A 13,592-nucleotide genomic window follows, 5' to 3' on the forward strand; every position below is an offset into this window, starting at 1 on the left:
AACATGTCGAATCGGCCGAAAACAAGCCGACGAGGACCAACTTCAGCCGACGCCGTGGAACACACTGAGAAGACTTCGTCGGCCGACGAACAAAAACTGCCCGACGGCCAACCGTCGGCTTGGTGTGTACCGGGCTATAAATCCCCTTTCCCTTTTGCTGGAGGGAGTGGGGCATGACTTCTTGACAAGTCGGTCCACATCATTGATAGTCAGACGAGGTAGGTCTTGAAGACAGCGAGTGTAAAAAAGAGCCATGTTTACCGGCTGTCGGTCAAGAAAGCTAGAATTTGCAGTCAGTGTAACCGGAAGTTTGTCAGCCAATCCGGAATTGTGACGCGCATAGAGCATATAAACTGTGTCACTACAGCTTCACTATAAACTGGGTCGCTACAGCTTCACTATAAACTGGGTCGCTACAGCTTCACTATAATCTGGGTCACTACATCTTCACTATAATCTGGGTCACTACAGCTTCACTATAAACTGGGTCACTACAGCTTCACTATAAACCGTCACTACAGCTTCACTATAAACCGTCACTACAGCTTCACTATAAACTGGGTCACTACAGCTTCACTATAATCTGGGTCGCTACAGCTTCACTATAAACTGGGTCGCTACAGCTTCACTATAATCTGGGTCACTACATCTTCACTATAATCTGGGTCACTACATCTTCACTATAATCTGGGTCACTACAGCTTCACTATAAACTGGGTCACTACAGCTTCACTATAAACCGTCACTACAGCTTCACTATAAACCGTCACTACAGCTTCACTATAAACTGGGTCACTACAGCTTCACTATAATCTGGGTCACTACAGCTTCACTATAAACTGGGTCACTACTTCACTATAAACAGTTGCTATTGTAGTTGTTAGCTGTAATGACAAACAATAATTAATTATAAATAATCAAATTCAAAATAATTATTAATATGTTCTGTTGGAAGTTGGGGGGGGGGGGTTACTCTAATGCTGAAGTGTGTATTTTTCATAAACACAATTTCATGTCTGAAATAAGATTTTAATAAACTGAATATTAAAGCAGTCAAAACGCATTACAATGATCAGATAAATCCAAGTTTATAACTCAAATATTGAGTCATAGTGAGAAAAGCGCATCATAAACACAGGAGGTAGTGTCCCTTATTTCCCTTTTCTGAAGTTGGCAAACCTATGTTGTCGTTATTATGAGTGAACTCATCTTCACTATAAACTGGGTCACTACAGCTTCACTATAAACCGTCACTACAGCTTCACTATAATCTGGGTCACTACATCTTCACTATAAACCGTCACTACAGCTTCACTATAAACTGTGTCACTACAGCTTCACTATAAACTGGGTCACTACAGCTTCACTATAATCTGGGTCACTACAGCTTCACTATAATCTGGGTCACTACAGCTTCACTATAATCTGGGTCACTACAGCTTCACTATAATCTGGGTCACTACATCTTCACTATAATCTGGGTCACTACTTCACTATAAACTGTCACTACAGCTAACAACTACAATAGCAACTAACAATAATTAATTATAAATAATCAAATTTAAAATAATTATTAATATGTTCTGTTGGAAGTTGGGGGGGGGGTTACTCTAATGCTGAAGTGTGTATTTTTCATAAACACAATTTCATGTCTGAAATAAGATTTTAATAAACTGAATATTAAAGCAGTCAAAACGCATTACAATGATCAGATAAATCCAAGTTTATAGCTCAAATATTGAGTCATAGTGAGAAAAGCGCATCATAAACACAGGAGGTAGTGTCCCTTATTTCCCTTTTCTGAAGTTGGCAAACCTATGTTGTCGTTATTATGAGTGAACTCATCTTCACTATAAACTGGGTCACTACAGCTTCACTATAATCTGGGTCACTACAGCTTCACTATAATCTGGGTCACTACATCTTCACTATAAACTGGGTCACTACAGCTTCACTATAATCTGGGTCACTACAGCTTCACTATAATCATCACTATATCATTACGTTTACTTCATCCATAATTAAACCATTTTACGTTGCTTGTAAAAACTATTACATTTCCTGAATTTTGTGCATCGATTTAAACACTTTAAATGCTTAAAAACCACACAACACTTGTGAAAAAGAAGTATGCTTAATTTGAATGAAAGTGTACTTTTTGTGTACTTAAAATAATAAGAGTATACTTTTTCAAAAGTGCTCTTGCAGATAATATAATATAATTAAAATGAAAGACCACATAAGTGTACTTAAAGGGAATACACTTTAATGACACTATTTATTCACATACTTAAGTGTACTTTTTACAAATACACTTTGTAATATGTAATTAATTTTATTTTATAGTAAGTACGCTTTCAAAACATTATTTATAAACACTTAAGTGCACTTTTAAAAATGCACTTTGTAATAATGTTTAATTAAGCTTAACTTAAAGTACACTTTCATCACAATATTTATAAACACACTTAAGTGCACTTTTAAAAATGCACTTTGTAATAATATCTAATTAATTTTTACTTAAAGTACACTATCATCACAATATTTCTTAACATACTTAAGTACACTTTTTAAAAATGCACTTTGTATTAATGTCTAATTAAATGTTACTTAAAAAAGTACACTTTCATGACAATATATCTATACACACTTAAATGCCCTTTTTGAAATGCAATTTGTTATAATGTCTAATTAAGTTTTACTTAAAGTACACTTACATCACAATATTTCTAAACATTTAAATGCACTTTTTTAAAAATGTTTACTTAAGTTTTACTTAAACATACATTTTAAATAATTATGATTTTATAGTGTTTTAAATATGTACAATTATGTTTATGTATTGACAAATATACTAAATAAAATAATAATAATGGAAAACATGAAAAATAATAAATTTTTATTTCAACTCAAGTGTGTTGTCCCAAATTATTTTGTTACTGTATTTAAAATGTGTTTAGTCTATAATATACTGTGTGCATTAATGCATTTGAAATGTATTTTCCCTCTAAACTGCAATACATTTGCTTATACAGTATACTCCAATATACATATGGTTGACATTTTTATCACCAGCTCCTGCTCTATGAACTCAATTAAAATTGTCAGTTTTCTACATAATATTTGACAATAAAAATGTAATTTATGAGTTCTTTATATTAATGTATTGTACTTTACATCTGTGTACAGAATACTTTTAATATGCATGTTGTTCTAAGTCAATTAAACACACATTTAATTGCGAGCAAAGTTAAACAAATCAAAATTAATTTACATTAAATTCAGTTCAAATACATTTAATTTAAATTAGACAAGACTATAAAAATTATTGACTTTTAGTTAGGTGAATGAGTCAGGTTTTGTGAACTCCGAGTCTAACAACACAATGTGTTGTATATCTGTAAACAAACTCATTTCTAAATCATAAAGCACACGGCATAGCAGGTTGATATGTAATTTATTTTAATGATCTCAGTACTTACATGTGTTATAATACACTTATTCCTTTATTAGTTACATTGAGTATATACAGCACAATTTTACAAAGGATTGTTATAACATTTGTATTCAGTCAAAGAAACCATTTAGCTTAAGTCTTCATTCTCACGAAAAACATGTTTCTGATCAGCTCCACACTGTATGTCATTTATTCCATCTTTCTCAGCTGTAGTGTGCCTTGACAAAGTTAAACTTGGATTTTCAAGAATGTCTTTGAGCTGTGATGACAAGCTCAATACTAGAAAAAAGGAGTAATTTTTCAGATTAGCATCTGCATCAAATGCTGCCTTACAGACAGCACAATGCATCAGGCTTTTCTCTCTTGTCCCTAAGTAGTTACAACATGACACACAGTAAAAATGAGGTTCATAATGACCAAACTCACCATATGATTTGTTTAACAGGTATACGGTTTCAATAAGGTCACAATATCTGCAATGTGCTGCTGTTACTATTCTAGTGTGTTTTGTAAATAATTCACAACTTTAAACATGCATTGATGTGTATTTGTGTCACTGTAAACTGATGTGGTCCATCACATGTGTGTAACATTACCTGTGATGTGTTGCTTTCCAACGGCTCGGGTTGCTCCTGCATAGGATCAATCTGCGAGCAATTCTCCTCATAGCTTGCATCAAGTAAGGTTGTCTGTATGATCGTATATATGGAAAAGTATATAAAATGTCAATAATGGTGCCCACTCTGATAATATGCTTGTGTTTCTTTCCTGTGGTCTTCTGCACTGAGGGTAAAAATACAGCCAAAAGATTATACTTAATTGCTTCTGACGTCAACACATCTAACTTCACAAAATTAAACTAAAGATATGGATCCATTTTGTATTTTTAAGACAATAAATGCAAAAGCTCATTCCAAAATCTTACATGTATTACATATCAAAAGGTGAGACATCTGAGGATATTTAAAATAATTTTGTTAAACTACATCTACTCAGACAAAAATTAAATAACATTATTACATTGTACATCATTGATTACCTAATATTGCATGTATAAGTTAAATTTAAAACTTATTTGTGTTTATGTACATGTGTGTCTATAAACTAATTTTATTGCATTTTATAAATTAAAGTAACTTTTGCATTGTACTTATTGCATAAAAATGTTTATGAAACAACAATAACAGCAAAAGTGGGCATATACATATATAAAAAAGAAACAAATTCTTGCCTTAGACTGTGCGTAGAAAAGGTCTGGACATATGTTCTCTTTTTTTAAGAAATTTTTATAGGTCCTTCTATTTGAAACCTGACATATTAAATGAGATATGTGTCAGCTACATTATAGCCTATCTCTTAAAATATTAAGTAAAAGCATTTAGCCTTATAAAGGTAAAAATAATAGAACTAAAAAAAATTACAACTTCATCAACAACATCAATAATAATAATAATTACTTACCTTTTTTTTTTATACTTGTTTGCCCTTGGTTCAGGGTCATCGTTGCTTATATATGTTTTGTACTTCCTTTTTGTACGATTCATAATGGACTTTTAACTTAACGATTTGTATATTCTCCTTTAATTATCTTGGCAACATTGGTCCAAATTTCCCGGTCAAATTTTGAATACAAACCAGCCAATGACGTGAAGGCGCATGAGCGAATGTCACGTAATTGGTCCAGTTGAGAGTCACCATAACGGCTAACTTTAACGAGTCAACGAAAATTTCTGTGCATTTGCATCCTGGCTGACGCATTTTAAGGTAAATATTACTAAAATATTCACATACGTTTTGATAAAACGATGAATGCAAAAGAAAATAACGTCGATTTCTGTTGAGTTGTACATTAATTTACACTATATTTTCCTTAAACTAACGTTACTTCGATTTGATCAGCAGCTTGTGACATTTATTGTGTGACCCTTTTAAAGGATTGACTGAAGATGAAAACTCAGAGGAAAGGAAAGGTTTGTCAAATGCTTTAATATTATATTTGTTTATATGTATGCACCCTCATTCTCCCCATTTATCCGTGTAACGTTAATGATTTATGTGTAACTATTTCATGTGAAAAGACTTCAAACATATTCTACTAAAGTAACGTTACAGTTGATAACTAAATTTAGAACGTTTTTATGAGTGCTGAACTTTATATTGTGTTTCTGTTTTATAATGTGTAACGTTACAATTTCCTTAAAGGAGTAGAAAATAAAATTAATTTGACTGATGCTTAAAAGAAATTCCTTTATGGATTTAGATGTCATAGTAGTAATATTTTGTATTGAAGAAAATATATATACTTGTAATAGTGCTGAACAAAATGTTTTTTTATGAATTAATAAAACAAAAATCAGTATACAATTTTTAACTCTGCAGTCAGACTTTGTTTTATCCCAATTTACAAGGAAGACAAACAGATGTTAAATGTCATGAAGTAAGTGATTAAATAAATGTTAAGTGCACTAGTAATTCAGTAATCATATACTGTGTGATTCAAATACACTGATTAACTAACTTGTTAACTTCTTCTAATTGTAAAGGTTCTCTTTAAAAGCCCCTGGATTACGAGCTAATCCAAAGAAATCAGCAAAGATATGTGCATTTGTGCATAAAGTTCATTTGAAATAAAAACACTATTCCAAAGCAATCTGGCATTGCTGATTGTAGATACATTAAATGTAGATACATTAAGTGACGTCGCATCTGACGCACAGAAGCCAATGGCACATGTTGCTATGCTTAGTGACACATCCTGACATGACACCCGAATGACACTGAGTGGCTGAACATGTCCCGTATGTTGTGACAACTCCACTAGTGACTGACAGATGAGCAGCTCTTCTGACATAATTGTGACACTAAATCCTAAATAAATAGCCTAATTTAACCAGCCGAATGTAAGAGACTTGTATCACAGGATTATGTCACAATGATAGAGATTAACCGCTTCCATACAATGGCTGTAGATAGTGCTTTAACTTAAAACTTGAAAAAGGGACACAGAAGTATGACAGCTTTTGCATTTCTGGATGAAGGACATTCTTATGTTGATTGTAGTCACAAAATTCTTACTTTGTAGTGATAGATTGTCTTGAAATCTTGACCTTGACACTGTCCTGTGCTAAGACCCTAACAAAACAGGCAGCCACTCATATGGTTGATGCCCTGAAGGAGGACCTGAGAAAACAAAAAGTACCTGATCCTAACACGGCCCCACCACTTTATGAGTCTGACACGGACTCTGACGCAACAGAATCCTCTCCGATGCAGGAACCACTCAGAAATGTAAGTGTTGCAATAAATAATATAAAAATAATGATTTTATATTAAACACAATCCTGAAATCTTTTTCTCTTACAGCTTGAAACAGAAAGTGAAGATGCTAGCTCATCAAAAGAGACACCAAAGCTTGACACTGAAATTCTCAGTGCATTGAAAGGTATTTATGATGAAGTTTAATTTGTTTTATAGTTGATGAAGCACAGGAGTTATATATTATGTTAACCATGTTTGTATCACTAGAGTTGCCAAAGGTGGTAAAAACACTAAAAGATATAGTGGCGGGCATGAAGTGCAACATGGAGAAGTTGTATCACCACCAGCAGAAATGGTATGGATACATGCACAGATATGTTTCTCATGTTAACATATTAAACATTAACACATACTTTATTCTTAAATGTTAAATACATTATCGACAATGTTGTGAACAAGGAATATAAACTCAGCATAAAAAAGAAAATTACCTTTTTAAATGTTAGTACAAAGGTCCGTCTTACAAGGATAGTTCACCCAAAAATGAAATTTAGCCCATGATTTACTCACCTAGGATGACATGATTAAGTCATCCTAGGTGTATATGGCATTCTTCTTTCAGATGAATACAATCGCAGTTATATAAAAAAAAATCTCCTGGCTCTTCAAAGGTATATAGTGAGAATCAATATGTCCATCAAAGCGCATCTATCCATGATAAAAGTGCACCACAGGGGGTTAATTAAGGCCTTCTGAAGTGAAGTGATGTGTTCGTTTAAGAAAAATATCCATATTTAAAACTTTATCAACTAAAATAAAATAGCTTCCGGCCATACACAAGTCGACTTGCAGCAATAGAGTATATAACTCAGATTGTATTAATCTGAAAGAAGAATGTCATATATACCTAGGATGGGTTCAGGGTGATTAAATCATGGGATCATTTTCATTTTTGGCTGAACTATACCTTTAAGTTATAACTGGTAGTGTCTTCAAGGGATAGTTCACCCCAAAATGGAAGTTCGTTCATGATTTCCTCAGCCTTCAGTTGTTACAAACCTGTATACATTTCTTAAATTCTGCCAAACACAAAGGAAGATATGATTGGTTTGGAATAACATGAGAATAAGGAAATCATGACAGAATTAACATTTTTGGGTGAACTATCCCTTAAATGTTCCACAGTTGCATGTTTATTAATTGTTTCTAAGTCATTGAAAAAGCCAAACATTCTTTACATTTTTTTTACCAAAAAGAGATATGTAAATGTACTTAAAATATTTTTAGCAAATTATCCTTAATTTATTGCAGTATCCTAAAAAGGCATTTTTCTTTTTTAGCGAGTGTATATACAGTATAATATAGCCACTGTTAATGTCATTGATGCGCGCACACACACACTTCTGACACAATTGTTTTGTTTTTTACTGTTATCTAAATACAGTGCTATGCATAAGTTTAGGCACCCATGCTAAAGTTGACTAAAAAGTCTTTCTTTTGGAAATTGAACTTAATGCCTTAATTAAAAAAATTGGGGGAAATCCAACCTTTAAGGACACCAATTTTCTTTGTGAATGAATAATGTATCGTAAATAAATAAATGTTCTTCCTTAAAATACAGGGTGCATAAGTTTGGGCACCCCTATGTTAAATTCCCATAGAGGCAGGCAGATTTTTATTTTTAAAGGCCAGTTACTTCATGGATCCAGGATACTATGCATCCTGATAAAGTTCCCTTGGCTTTTCGAATTAAAATAGCCCCACATCATCACATAGCCTTCACCATACCTAGAGATTGGCATGGTTTTATTTCAGTTAGCATAATAGCTGGTTTGATTTGCATTGAGAGGTGATCTTATGGAAAGTACTCCATGCCAATCTCTAGGTATGGTGAAGGCTATGTGATGATGTGGGGCTACTCAGATGCCACGGTGTATGTTCCAAAAGCTATCATTATCACTGCTGCTATTGTGCGAGGATTATAACTCGGCAAAATGTATTTTGAACCATGTGCAGAAATGTGGGTTAGCTGACGTGTCAACAGGTCCCTGTGCCCGCACCCCCTCCAGCGTGTGTGTCCCCTCCAGCGCGTGTGCCCCCTCCAGCGTGTGCGCATCCTCCAGCGTGTGCGCATCCTCCAGCGTCTGCGCCCCCTCCAGCGTCTGCGCAACCTCCAGCGTGTGCGCCCCCTCCAGCGTGTGCGCCCCCTCCAGCGTCTGCGCAACCTCCAGCGTGTGCGCCCCCTCCAGCGTGTGCGCCCCCTCCAGCGTCTGCGCAACCTCCAGCGTGTGCGCCCCCTCCAGCGTCTGCGCCCCCTCCAGCGTCTGCGCAACCTCCAGCGTTTTCTCCCCCTCCAGCGTCTGCGCAACCTCCACCATGTGTGCCCCCTCCAGCGTCTGCGCAACCTCCAGCGTGTGCGCCCCCTCCAGCGTCTGCGCAACCTCCAGCGTGTGCGCCCCCTCCAGCGTGTGCGCAACCTCCAGCGTGTGCGCCCCCTCCAGCGTCTGCGCAACCTCCAGCGTGTGCGCCCCCTCCAGCGTCTGCGCAACCTCCAGCGTGTGCGCCCCCTCCAGCGTCTGCGCAACCTCCAGCGTGTGCGCCCCCTCCAGCGTCTGCGCCCCCTCCAGCGTGTGCGCCCCCCTCCAGCGTCTGCGCAACCTCCAGCGTGTGCGCCCCCTCCAGCGTCTGCGCAACCTCCAGCGTGTGCGCCCCCTCCAGCGTCTGCGCAACCTCCAGCGTGTGCGCCCCCTCCAGCGTCTGCGCAACCTCCAGCGTGTGCGCCCCCTTCAGCGTCTGCGCACCCTCCAGTGTCCAGTGCTCGACAGCCCCCAGGAAAACAACTTCCTATCCAACGGTCATTACACTGTCTAACAGTGATGACACACCTGCCTCATCAACTCCAGCCTAAACCACCTGCATGAGTAACCCAAAAATACTCAAGTCGAAGCCCAAAAGAACTACATGCACATTCTGTAATTTGGTTGTGAACAAGAAAAACATCAAGATACACATTCAAAGACGTCACTCATCAGCAAATACAGATGTAACAGCAAATCACCATGTTCCATCCCAATGCATAGACCGTAGTAAGGGCATTTTTGCTGTCAGAAGAATTTTTTCTGGATTTGGAAACCCCATACATGTACAGAAATGCACCTGGGGAAGCAACCATCAAGTGAGCTGTGAACTACAGCAATGCAAACGGGCTTCTGAATTTTCCAGAAGAAGTGGCTTAATGGGGTTTCAGTGCATCCATTTGAAGTCATTATCTTACTGTCCTATTTCATCCGAACCAGACATCACACTTAAGGAAGAAGTTCTGTCAGATATGGTAAGAAAAAAGTGGATTTCTGACAACACAAAGAAAATGTGTCTTGCAAGGAAGCAAAAAGCAAAGTCTATGAGCTGCCCACTGAGTAAAGAGGTCTCATTTGGCAATGGAACATCGAAAATATGTGTGTCAGTCCTGGAAACATGCATCTCATATTATTCTCGGTTAGGGAGAGTAATTGTTTGTTTTGACAAAAAAATAAATACTTGGCACTGTCCATGCTCTAAGCCAAGGAATTCATGTCCTCATAAGTCAGTTGCAAAATGGCACTTAAACCAGACTCGTCCTGAACTTTTTCTAAAAGTCAGATGTACAGACAGTGATGTGTTTGACATTTTTGCAGAAACTTGTCCTCCACATGTACACAGTATTGAGGAAAGTCTTCAATATCCACCTGATGGAAGTGCTTTGACTGCAGTTGTCCTTTACTTGCTGAAAAACTAAAAATTGCCAGCTGTTCTGCCAAAAGATATTTGTTCACCACAGAACATGGAGACACTGCCCAAGCACCTCATTCCACTGGAGACCTTTTGCACAGTGTGCCCAGGAAACATCCCTCTTACGGATCCAATCATAATTACACAGAAAGCAAAAATTGTCACATTCACTGGCGTACTGGAAGGTGTGTGTAACTTAATTGTTAATTCATATTACAACCTACAGTGATCCCATGCCTAATACAGTATTATTTTCCTTCCTTATAGATGTGACCACATACTGTAAAAGGTGTGGGTTGTGTGGACATTTTTACAGATACCAGGAATGGGCAGAGGGTCTGCACAATTTCGATGACCGCACAATATTAACACTGCATCTTTGCCTGTTCTTGAGACAGTCTGTACAGGTAATCTTCACTTCTATATTCATGCAACTTTAATGCACCCATCCTATTTTAATGAACACAAGACTTACGTGTGTTTTTAATGTATAATTTTAATAATTATTTTAAACAGGGATGATGTAGGAATTTGGAAAATTCTTTATAAACAAGCATATGTTTGTTCATCAGTGAATTATTTCAGAAATGTAACTATTTTATTGCATTTTTGTTCTAAAAGTTTCACCCTGAAATCCTGGTAAGCACTCACATATGTCAACAGAAAAGCAAACTGTTGTGACTGTGATCTAATTTCAAATGCTATTACAGAATCACACTGCAGTTGGCAGGGCCTTGGACATCTTGGAACAGACGAACCAAAAAAAGTATCCGAACCACGACTCCCTTCTTCATGGTTATCTTCACTTTGAAGCATTGACAGCGCACGAGTACAATTTTTCATGTGTGCACTGTGGGGTCCATCCACCTGTCGTGATAATGGACATGCACAAGTTTTTAGCATGCCAGGTAAGTAGTGGTCTTTCTCCTCTTAACATGAATAGTTCTACCAAATAACACTGATTTTGAGCAAAATTTCTTACAGTGAGTGATATCGAGGATCCCCAACCACAGTTTGAAGGTCACGTTGATATTGAAGAATTCTGGCAATCAGTTGACCAAGAAGTTATTTGCAGAGGCTTTTTACAAAGTAAGTTATAGATATGAAAATGTATCTTGCAGCCATATTTAGAAATTTTTTCCAAAAGGTCTATGTCTCTGTCTACAGTGCCTTGTAATTATGTATGTGTATGCTTTTGTGAAGTGAAGTGACATTCAGCCAAGTATGGTGACCCATACTCGGAATTCGTGCTCTGCATTTAACCCATCCAACGTGCACACACACAGCAGTGAACACACACACACACCGTGAACACACACCCGGAGCAGTGGGCAACCATTTATCCTGCGGCGCCCGGGGAGCAGTTGGGGGTTCGGTGCCTTGCTCAAGGGCACCTCAGTCGTGGTATTGAGGGTGGAGAGAGCGCTGGACATTCACTCCCCCCACCTACAATCCCTGCCGGCCGGGGACTCGAACCCACAACCTTCGGATTACAAGTCCAGCTCTCTAACCATTAGGCCACGACTTCCCCCAACTATGGGGAAGTTTTCTAGTGCCATGGATAATTGTGTATATAATTTTAACTGCTATAAACTGTATCAAGCACAATAACATTTAAGAAAGCTTTTGTTTTTCAACTTCAAAGGTGAATTTTAACATTATGTAAATATGATAGCAATGCACTTGAACTTGAACGTTACATTTATTTATAGACATTCAGTATGTCATTAACAGTAATAATACATTTTATTTATAATGTGCTTTTTCACACCCAAAGTGCAACAGTGCTACAGCAAAAAGTTAAAAGTAAAAAAGAGTTAAAAACAAGTAAAATACAACAAATACAATATACAACAAATCTGACACTTAAACATAAGCCATTTTAAAAAGGTGGGTTTTCAGTAAATGTAGTGGATGTCTAATATCCTGGATGTTTTTGAAACCGCTTCCAAATTTGGCTATTAACTAAATGCCAAAAGCAGGGAAAATTATGGTAATAATCTATCCTGCTTTGTAATTAATGGCTGTTGTGGTATCTGCATTTATACACAGGTTGATGCCTTGAGGAAACTTGTAAAAGAATGTGGTGTGGATTCAAAGGGCTCCAAAATGGATCTTCTTCTCCGTTTGAGGGAGGAGATGAAAACAAGGAGCACTTATGACAAAGTGTTTCAAAAAGTCTGGGGAGCATCTTTGTTATATTTAACCTGTCACTATGAGTCTGTATGTGTACCTGAAGACAGCTAGGTTAATGGCCATGCTAATTGTGTGTATTTCCATTTCAAGGTGGTTGGGCAGTTATAATGTGTCCTTGTGGCATTGTGAACTCAGTCAAATTCAACATAAGAGCTGAAAGCCCACGTGATTATGCAGATATGTTGCTGTCATTCCAACATTTCCCAAACATTGTCATCTATGATTTTGCTATATATCATAATAAATATAAATATCTGCATCTAGGGAACTACCATTCAACAAAACATCACAGAAGGATAACATGTTTAAATGTGTGCCTACGTAATAACAAAATAATTTCTTATCACTGTCAAATGCTTAAAACTGTCATTGTCTTGCAGGGCATGCGGATGTCCCCACAGATGTGGACATGCCAGCCCACTGTGGTGAGCAATGCGAGGCTCTGATTATGAAATCGAACCTCAGGCCCTGTCGTGCCTCATGGACCCTAGGATTGCAACATCCCCTTCAAGAGAAATTGGTATGTTAGTTGTACTGCTTTGTCACAAAGATTTTTTTCTCATATTCATGGTATTGTCATTTCTTTTGTATTGTTGCAAAGTGCCAGAGCTTAAAAGTTATCAGGCACTATGCCTGATTTTAGACATAGAGCAGTTTTAAATTCACGTATACTTAATTCAATACATTTCCTCCAGGATAACTTTCAAGGCTCACAGAAATGCTTTTTGTTTGACACTGCTTGCATTTGTTTGTAATATGTGTAATGTGTTGGTGAATTATGTACTGGATGAGGACAGACCAATGAATTAAATAATCATAAAAGATGGTCAGACGTGCCTCACAAGAGAGAACTTTGTAACCCTGGGACTAAGAAAGGAAATGGATTCAGTGGTGGGGAACATTTTTAGTTTTG

This window comes from Barbus barbus (genome assembly GCF_936440315.1).
Source record: "Barbus barbus genome assembly, chromosome: 39".
Taxonomy (NCBI): domain Eukaryota; kingdom Metazoa; phylum Chordata; class Actinopteri; order Cypriniformes; family Cyprinidae; genus Barbus; species Barbus barbus.